The sequence below is a fragment of the Ipomoea nil genome, unplaced genomic scaffold (assembly GCF_001879475.1).
Source record: "Ipomoea nil cultivar Tokyo-kokei standard unplaced genomic scaffold, Asagao_1.1 scaffold0681, whole genome shotgun sequence".
NCBI classification, from domain to species: Eukaryota; Viridiplantae; Streptophyta; class Magnoliopsida; order Solanales; family Convolvulaceae; genus Ipomoea; species Ipomoea nil.
The window spans coordinates 125001-134663 of record NW_017617109.1 but is presented as its reverse complement, the minus strand read 5'-3'; the positions used below and the strand labels follow the sequence as shown (position 1 = coordinate 134663).

The following is a 9663-nucleotide window of genomic DNA, read 5'->3' as shown; positions in this document are numbered from 1 at the left end:
AGTATCTGTTCATATACTTTCAACCAACTGAAACACAAAGAACCAATAACACTTTCACTAAAGGCTTGAACTCACAACCTTCCAAATGGGAGTCCAACCCGGGTACCATTAGACAACATAGTCTTGGTATGGTTATCGTATATAAATTAGGTTTAACTGATTCACAGGTTCACTATCAAGGGGATTAGAATCAAGGGTTGATAAAGTTTTGACTTTCATGGTAAGCTTTTATGTTCACCAAAAATTACCTTTTTCCCGTAAATATTTCATGTTGGGTCTTGAAGACCAACAACGGTACTCTTTTTCCTCTAATTAAGTTTTTGATATTATTTTCTTAATTCAAGATTTTTTTAATGAGGGAGCTAGTGCAATGCATGAATACACATATCATATACTTTTTTCCTCAACTAGTTTTTTTCCTACTGGATTTTTTCTAATGAGGTTTTTAACAAGGCATGACTATGATATAGTAATGTCAAGAAGATTATGCCCAGAAGTTTTATGTTTAGTTTATGGTTATACTCTTTTCCTTAGCTAAGTTTTTTTCCACCGGGTTTTCTTAGCTTAACATTTTTCTTACTGAGTTTTCTTAGTTTAAAGTTTTTACCACTGGGTTTTCTTAGCTTAAGATTTTTAATGAGGCAACCCGTGCAATATATGTTTTTTCATGTATCATGTACTCTTTTTCTTGATTGGGTTTTTCCCATAGGGCTTTCCTAGCAAGGTTTTTAACGAGGCATGAATATAGTAAGATAATGGCCAAGGGGAGTGTTATAAATAGGTATAGGTATATAGGGAAGGGTTCATGAGCGGGGATGACTTCCCATGCAGTTGTGCGGTTGTGTGGTTGGACGCACCTTAATCATTAACATGGCGCATCTTAAATACACAATCACCACGCACCTTAAGTCCACAAACAAAGCACCTTAAGAACACAAATCACTCACCTTAAGTACAAAACACAAGCACATTAAGCACAGAACAAAGCACTTTGAGCACAAAACTCACACACTTAAGATTTTAAAATGTCTCATATTAAGCACAAACTCACGCACATTAAGCACAACCTCACGCACATTAAGCACAAAACTCACACACTTTAAGTATTAACTCACAGACCTTAAGTTTCAACAACTACTGACATTAATCACTAACCTCACACATTAAGCACAAACTCATGCACATTAAGTACAAAACACATGCACATTAAGCACAACCTCACGCACATTAAGCACAAAACCCACGCACTTTAAGTATTAACTCACAGACCTTAAGTTTTAACAACTACTGACATTAATCACTAACCTCACACACATTAAGCACAAACCCTATGCACATTAAGCACAAACATCACTCACATTAAGAACAAATCTCACGCACCTTAAGCACAAAAGCCCACACTTTAAGTTTAAACAACTACTCACATTAAGCACAACCCCACTCACATTAAGCACAAAACTCACGCACTTTAAGTATTAACTCACAGACCTTAAGTTTCAACAACTACTGACATTAATCACTAACCTCACACACATTAAGCACAAACCCTACGCACATTAAGCACAAACTTCACTCACATTAAGAACAAATCTCACGCACCTTAAGCACAAAAGCCCACACTTTAAGTTTAAACAACTACTCACATTAAGCACAACCCTACACACATTAAGTACAAAACTCACGCACCTTACACATAAGACTCACACATCTTATATACAAAATCTACGCACATTAATCACAGAACCGCTCACCTTAATATTGACCTAGATGCAAAAATTCCAAAATTGCCACTGCATTTTTTTTAAAAAATTTTTGATAATCCTGGACGTTGATTTAAGCGAGATGAATAGCCCAGATTAAACCGCACAATCGCACCTGGACACTAACCGCATCAGAACCTAAATCTAGGATATATATATATATATATATATATATATATATATATATATATATATATATATATATATATAGCCATTATCTCTTAGTAGCCTTAATTAGCTCCTGACTTTTAGGATCATTAATACTGTAAGATGAAGTGTATTGTACGTTATATACGTTTGATGAGATGAATGAATGACAATGATCTTCCGGTCTCCATTTTACATTCTAGTTTTCTCTCTTTTTTTTTGAAAGGAGCCTGTTCGGCATTTATTCAAAATATGCTGAAATAGCGTCAGGTGGATCGTCATCCGAATACATAAAAGCTAACTGAGTAAAAGCTGTAGATGCTAGAGTGTGTGCTAAATAATTATCCAATCTAGAAACATAATAAATCGAACAAAAATCAAAAGCTAACATACTGGTCCTGCAAGTATCAATAGCATAACCCAGGTATGAGCGCGGCGAGCGTGTCGAAGACGATAGATATTGTTGTAAGGTCAAACAATCTGTGAATAGTTGAATAGATCTTTCCCCACGTGCCCTTAACCAAGATAGGACCTCTTTGCATGCAAAGGTTTCCGCCATGAGCGGAGAAAAACAGTCTATTATTGGTGCCGACATAGCTGCGACAAAACCACCGTGTCCGTTGAGGATGATTGCACCAACCCCTGCTTTGTTTGTTTGATGGGAGTATGCGGCATCGAAATAGCATTGGTATGTTAATGACAGTTGTGAGTTGTTGGGTACGGCATGCAACATGGTTGGCAGTGGTGTACGTGGCGCAGCAGTAGCAGGTGATGTACGTGCCTCCACACTTGCAGCATTCATTCCATGTCCTCCAGATTGCAATTGCACATTTGTTGTTCGAAAATTCAAAGAGCCAGGCATATTTGTGGTCGCCGAACATGTGGTTCCAGTGTGAACTAGCTTCCACGCATTCATCGCCGAAGTTGCCATTGCTATCACCTTCCGAGGCCTTGGTAAGTATGCCTCCCATACAGCCCCATTCCTTGTTCGCCAAATATAGTATAGAAGAGCCACTGCATAAATAATCCCATCATCATCTAAAATATTCATCAAATCATTAAACCAATCACTAAAAATATTTGTGATACTATTTGGGATTGGAAGGTGGGATTGTGCCCAAATGTTAGCCGTATAGTCACATGTAATTAGAGAATGCACTATATCTTCCTGAATGAGCCCACACATAACACAAGTTGGATCAACATCCACTCTTCTCATAAGTAGGTTATTCTTAGTGGGTAATATATCATTCAAGGTGCGCCACAAAAAAGTTTTCCATTTCGGGGGGATTTTGAGTTTCCACAATTTCATCCATTTATCAAATCCCCCCATGTGACCAGTATAGTCACCAATTATTCTCCTATATCCATCTTTTACAGAATATTCCCCTCTTGGGTCCCCATACCAATACCACAAATCCTCATAGTCCGGCGATACAGGTACCTTCAATATTCGTACCACATCTTCAGGTATAAAAATATCTTTGAGAATATCCTGATCCCACGTTCCTGTTTGTTGGTTCATGAGCCCCATGACCGTTGCCTGTGCCAGCTGGGGGGGTTTTTCTGTTTGTATTGTTGGATTAATGTCATCATGCAACCAAGGTTGGTCCCATATTAGAGTTGATTGACCATTCCCAATTCTGCGTCTAACACCTCCTGAAATTAATTCCTGCGCCGCAAGAATACTACGCCAACAAAAACTTGGGTTATTTCCCAAGATTGCAGTCATAAAAGTACCTCTGGGATAGTACCTGGCCCTGTATACTTTTGAAACTAACGATTGTGGTTGTGTTAGGAAACGCCACGCTTGCTTACCCAACATAGCAAGATTAAACGCCCGCAGTTCTCTAAACCCCAAACCTCCATATTTCTTAGGAATACATAGTTTATCCCAAGCCTTCCAATGAATACCCTGGTCATCCTTGGATCTCCACCAATATCTGTTCATGGTCCGCTCAATGGCCGTACACAAATTCATAGGCAGTAAAAAGACACTCATTGAAAAGGTAGGCATAGCTTGAGCCACACTTTTCAACAAAATTTCTTTCCCTGCTTGCGATAATAACCGTTTGTTCCACGATGTAATCCTCTGTCTTATCTTATCCTCGATATATGAGAATGCTGCTCTTCTATTCCTTCCCACAAAAGAAGGAAGTCCCAGATATTTTCCAAAATTGGTAGCCTGCACCACACCCAATATATTGGCAATCTCTTCCCTAAGATCATTTCTTGTATTCTTACTATAACAAATACTTGATTTGTGATAGTTTACTGCCTGTCCCGACATATCTTCGTAATCCTTCAAACAGCGTTTAATCACTTCCGCTTCCTGTACATTTGCCTTAAAGAAAAGCAGGCTATCATCAGCAAAAAATAAGTGTGAAATAGCGGGTGCACCTCTAGCTACCCTGCAGCCATGTATTTCTCCTCTCGTTTGAGCCTGCTGTAATAATAATGATAGCCCTTCTGCACAAATAATGAACAAATAAGGCGAGAGAGGGTCACCTTGCCTTAAACCACGGGTCGGGATAATCTGGTTCGTTCGTGATCCATTCACTAGTACATTGTATGACACTGTGGTGACACACATCATCAGAAGTTCAAACCACCTATCATCAAATCCCAACATCATAAGCATTCTTCGTAAAAAGGGCCACTCCATCCGATCATAGGCTTTCGCCATATCCAGTTTCAGAGCCCCCCATCCTGCCAATCCACATTGCTTCCTATTTAAATAATGGCCTACCTCCGCAGCAATTAAGATATTATCAGTGATCAACCTGTCAGCTATAAATGCACTCTGAGAGTCAGATATAATACTCCCCATTAGTGGTTTCATTCGAGCAGTAATAACCTTTGCCATTATCCTGTAAACCACATTACTCAACGCAATTGGTCTATAGTCAGACACCCTCTCCGGATTCTTCTTCTTTGGAATTAAAATAATATTTGTATCATTCAGACTAGCAGGTAATGTTCTAGTGTTCAAACAATTCACAATATACGAGGTTACATCATTACCCACCACATCCCAAAAGTGCTGATAAAATCCCGGATTCATCCCATCAGGCCCTGGTGCCTTATCCGGATACATGGAAAATAACGCAGCCTTTACTTCACTATCCTCAAAAGGCCGCAGTAGCTGCATATTCTGTGCATCAGTTACCCGTGGTTGCACATTCTCAAAAAATTCCACATTAACAGTAGGAGAATTCGTGGTAAAGATATCACGGTAATAATTCAAGATGACATTCATCATGGGCACCCCCTCAATCCAATCCCCACCATCATTCATTATTCTAGTAACAGTATTTTTCTTCTTTCGATGAGAAGCATACCTGTGGTAGAATTTCGTGTTGGCATCCGCATCCTTGAGCCAGTGCTGCTTGGCCCTCTGCCTCCAATAGGTATCCTCCTGCAATTCAATACGGGTGAGACATTCCTCCAGCCGCCGGAATTCAGCTAAAGATGTCGGATCCGTACATCCCCTGAAGCGCAACTGTTCCTTCCTTAGGGCCATTATCTGCTCTCCAAATTTATGGAAACGATCTCCACCCCATCGTGTTAATCGCTCACCACAAACCGAGATACATCCTTGCAAACCCCGGGTCCTTCCCTCTCCCCAGGCCCTCTCAACCACATCCCTGCAACCGTCATCATGCAGCCATGCCATCTCAAAGCGAAACCCTCTTCTCAAACCATCCCTCCTTTCCCGAAGATTCAGAATCCCAAGGAAAAGAGCAGAATGATCCGACTTTCGGGTCAATATATTCTGCACACTTGCATCAACGACCAGGTCCCTCCAACACTGAGTAGCCAAAACTTTATCTAAACGCTCTTCTATCCAGTCCGATGTTCCCTTTCCCTTTTCCCATGTAAACGGATATCCTGACATAGGCAACTGCATTAAGCCACAATCTTCAAGAGTTTCTCCGAAACCCCGTAATAGACTGTCCGGATGTGGATTTCCTCCTCGTTTCTCATATTGAAATAATAGGTCATTAAAATCACCAATCATTACCCACGGGAGATCTGATTTGTTTGCCAAAGAACGAATTAGATCCCATGATTCTCCTCTCTGTGGCCGTTTTGAAAAACCATAGAAGCCTGTCATCCTCCATTTATCAAATCCTGGTATACTCACTTCAATATCCACATGGTTGTCAGAATAACTGATCAACCTGGCTGTATTATTCGCTCTCCATAACAACGCCAAACCACCACTCAATCCATTATTGTCAACGTAAAACAAACCATCGAAACCTATTTTAATCCGAAGTCTTTCTGCATGATCCCGGTTAACCTTGGTTTCTATTAAAAATACAAAATCGGGTTTCTTACGGGCCACCATGCCCTCAATCTCCCGAACTGTCTGTGGATTACCCAAGCCACGACAGTTCCAGCTCAATGTACTCATTGGGTCGGGCGGGTCTGCACTGCAGCACCCGCCAAATGCAAGTTTTTTTGGACGTCTGTCATGGCTACATCCTCTCCCACATCCACTCGGTTACCCCCACACCCCCCATCCATCTCCCTCCTCCGTTTGGCCACTGCATGGACAACAGCATGGTCCATACGCTCACCATCTACACCTTCACCGTCCCCCTCCCTCCTCTCCCCCCTCACCTCCCTCACCAGTTTCTCCCCCTTTGGTTTCCCTCCCAATGGCACCACCCATGGGCCCCCTATCTCCCTCGGTCCTCGCACCCCCCCAGCCCGAAGATCATCACTATACGGAAACTGATGTACAGGCATGGTCGCATTCCTGGCTTTCAGGCAAAATCTATAGGAATGCCCCATCATTCCACAGTAAAAACAAAATGTATGCAGTCTTTCATACCTGAAGTTCACCCAACAATACGTTTTGTCCCGCTTCAACATTCTCATCCTGCGTTTCAAGGGCTTGTTCACCGGGATCGCCACACGTATACGGTAATAGGTTAACCAGGGCGCATCAAGGAACCGATCATCCAATTTAATAAAACTTCCCAAAAAATTTCCAATTTGCTCAAGGATCTTGTCCGACGTATACCCAAACGGCAAGTCATAACACTGCACCCACAGCTCCACCGTGTCCAGCACCACATCCGTCGGTATCACCCCCTCTGGAAGTTGCTTGCAAACAAGTGTATGATTCTGGAATGCCCATGGTCCTTCTTCTAAAACATACTGCATATCCGTCAAGTGATAAAAGACAAACATAAATAGTTTTGGTTGCACCTCCGTCACCTGCACCCCACGCACTGGCTGCCACACCGAGGCCAATACTTGTCTCATGAATTCCACCTTCACCATCTTCTCAGTCAAGAAGCGACCTACAAGAACCCATGTCTCCTCAACCTCCGTCTGTTCTTCTCCTCCATCCGCAACCACCGGTTCAAAAGTGTCAGCTTCCTCCTCAAGAACCAAATCTGCCCACTGGGCCGTTATAGCAGCAACGTCGCTTCCCCCTGCGTTCGACGCCATACCGTGTATTAGCGTAAAACAAAAAACTGGTTCGAAGTTCCTCTGGCTACGTGGAATATGCTGCTGGTTTCGATGGTAAAACAGCCGTGAAAACCAACACGTTTTCTTCGGAAATCTGATTAGGCAGCGTGGATACCCTGCTGCTCACGTTCGGCGAAGAATTTAGTACTAACGGAACACCGTAGGAAGCTAGAAAAATTAATGAAAACTAGGTAGAAACCCTAGAAGAAGGCCAAAACCCTAGACATGCTAGAGAGAGATACACGTCTCTCATATATTCTGCATTCTAGTTTTCTCTCTATTTTATCTTGTAATGAGATTTTCTCCGACGATCAACCACATAATACGTAACAAGTACATAATTTTCTATATTATTTCCTTTGTTCCATTTTACCAATCATATTTACTATTTATTAATCAAACTAACTTTTTATACTTTGTTTATTTCTATTAGCATTTTTTTATGATTTTTATCTATTAGCATTTTCTTATGATTTTAAAATTTGAATTTTTGTGTTTAATAGCACTTTTATTAAATTGTAAATAACTTCTGTCAATCCTCATTAACCGAACACCACACACAATGAAACAAATGATGTACTTTTAACTAAAAGAAAAATTTTTACTTTGGGTGCTTTGATTATTGTACATGTATCAAATTTGATCCTTAATTATTAATATTTTCAAAGAGTTAATTTCATTTTTGATCCTATGACTATTTGGGTGTTGTTAATTTGAGTCCACAACGTTCAAAACTAACAATGTATTACCATAACTATTTAATTTTTATCAATTTTAGTCAGTCCAGTCAAATTGTCGCTTAAATATTTTAATTCAGTGTTAAAATGAAAGCTAATTTGTGAACCACTGTTTGAATTAATACAGAGGATGTGGGATATAAATAAAAATTGGTGACTATTGGCTGTAAATTGGCCGGCAATTTGGCCGGACTGACTAAAATTTAAAAAATAAAATTGAATAGTTAGGATACTAAATTGTTAGTTTTGAAAGTTGTGGTTTGAAATTGACAACACACCAATAATCATAGGACCAAAAGTGAAATTAACTCCTATCGTCAAATTATGTGCATGACTATGTAATATGTATTACATTTTGTCATTGACTATTAATATTTTAAAATTAAGTGCATGACTTTGTAATTTGTATCATATTTAGTCCTATCGTCCAATCTTCCGTTCAACTATTGCCGAAATTTCAACAAGAAAATTAATTTTTCTAGCAATAATTTGCAAAAGAGTTAATAACCAAAATGGTCCCTTGACTATGCCATAATTACCAATTTAGTCCTCGACTATTATTCTTACCCAAATAAGTCCTCAACTATGCAATTTTTACTCAATTTAGTCCTCCGTTAATTTGACTTGTTGACTGTCAAAAGTGGGGATAAAAATGTAATTTTATAATGTTTCTCCTTCCTCCCCATTTATCGTGGATCAGCTTCCAGAGTTCTGACAGGTCAAGTAATTCTACAAGGGCTACGCTTCTCTATAGTGCTCTTTCCCGTTCCACAATTTCTTTCTCAATCTCCCTATATTCATCAAAGCAAAAGGATTGCTCCGTTACAGTGGTTGCTCTCGGTGCTGCCTCAAGCTTCTCCGGTCACGCGATCCTACTATAAATACTGTACTCGCGATTCGCTGTGTTCCACGATTCGCGAAAATAATCATGTAATCAAACCATTAAGGTTACAAAAATTATACAATTCTTAATATCAATAAGTTACCACAAGTAAACATCAGGTGATTTGGTAATGGGGAGTAAGATTAGTGTTAATGTGGTGTCTAATGTTTTTGTGTAATTTATTTATTTTTAATAACGTGACACTTATTCAATTTCTATGCTACCCTAATTAAATATCCAATTAATTTTCAAAATAATAATAATCACCACCACCACCACCACCACCCGTAACAAAATTTTAAAAATCTTCTTCTTCTTCGAAATTGATTTGTTGTAACTCGTCTCTATTGCAAATACTACATAGCAGTGAGAGTTCGATCCTCTCCCACCCTACGCTTTTGTTTCTTTCTTCTTTTTTTTTTTATTATTTTTTTTTCAGTGTTTGATCGTCGTTACTTTGGAGTGCGTACACAACGCTCTCCTCGGGCGACCTGGGATAGAGGATCTGGAAGCCTTGATCTCCCTCGAGCATCTGTGTATGATGTTTCGCATACCGACCGGCGTCGTGGAGGCGCGATGCGATCAGAAGACGGCTCGTAGTTGCATGAACATCTCCGATAATATTGAATTGATATACTTTAAAATA

The 9663-nt window shown here is 39.9% G+C and overlaps 1 long non-coding RNA gene across 1 annotated transcript in view; it reads left to right on the top strand.

The window, feature by feature from the left end:
• The first annotated feature begins 413 nt into the window (after positions 1-413).
• LOC109175055 overlaps positions 414-9663 on the top strand; it is a 21909-nt gene continuing 12659 nt past the window's right edge. The window contains exon 1 of the long non-coding RNA XR_002053238.1: positions 414-496. This is a non-coding gene — a long non-coding RNA (uncharacterized LOC109175055). The remainder of the gene's footprint in view (positions 497-9663) is intronic.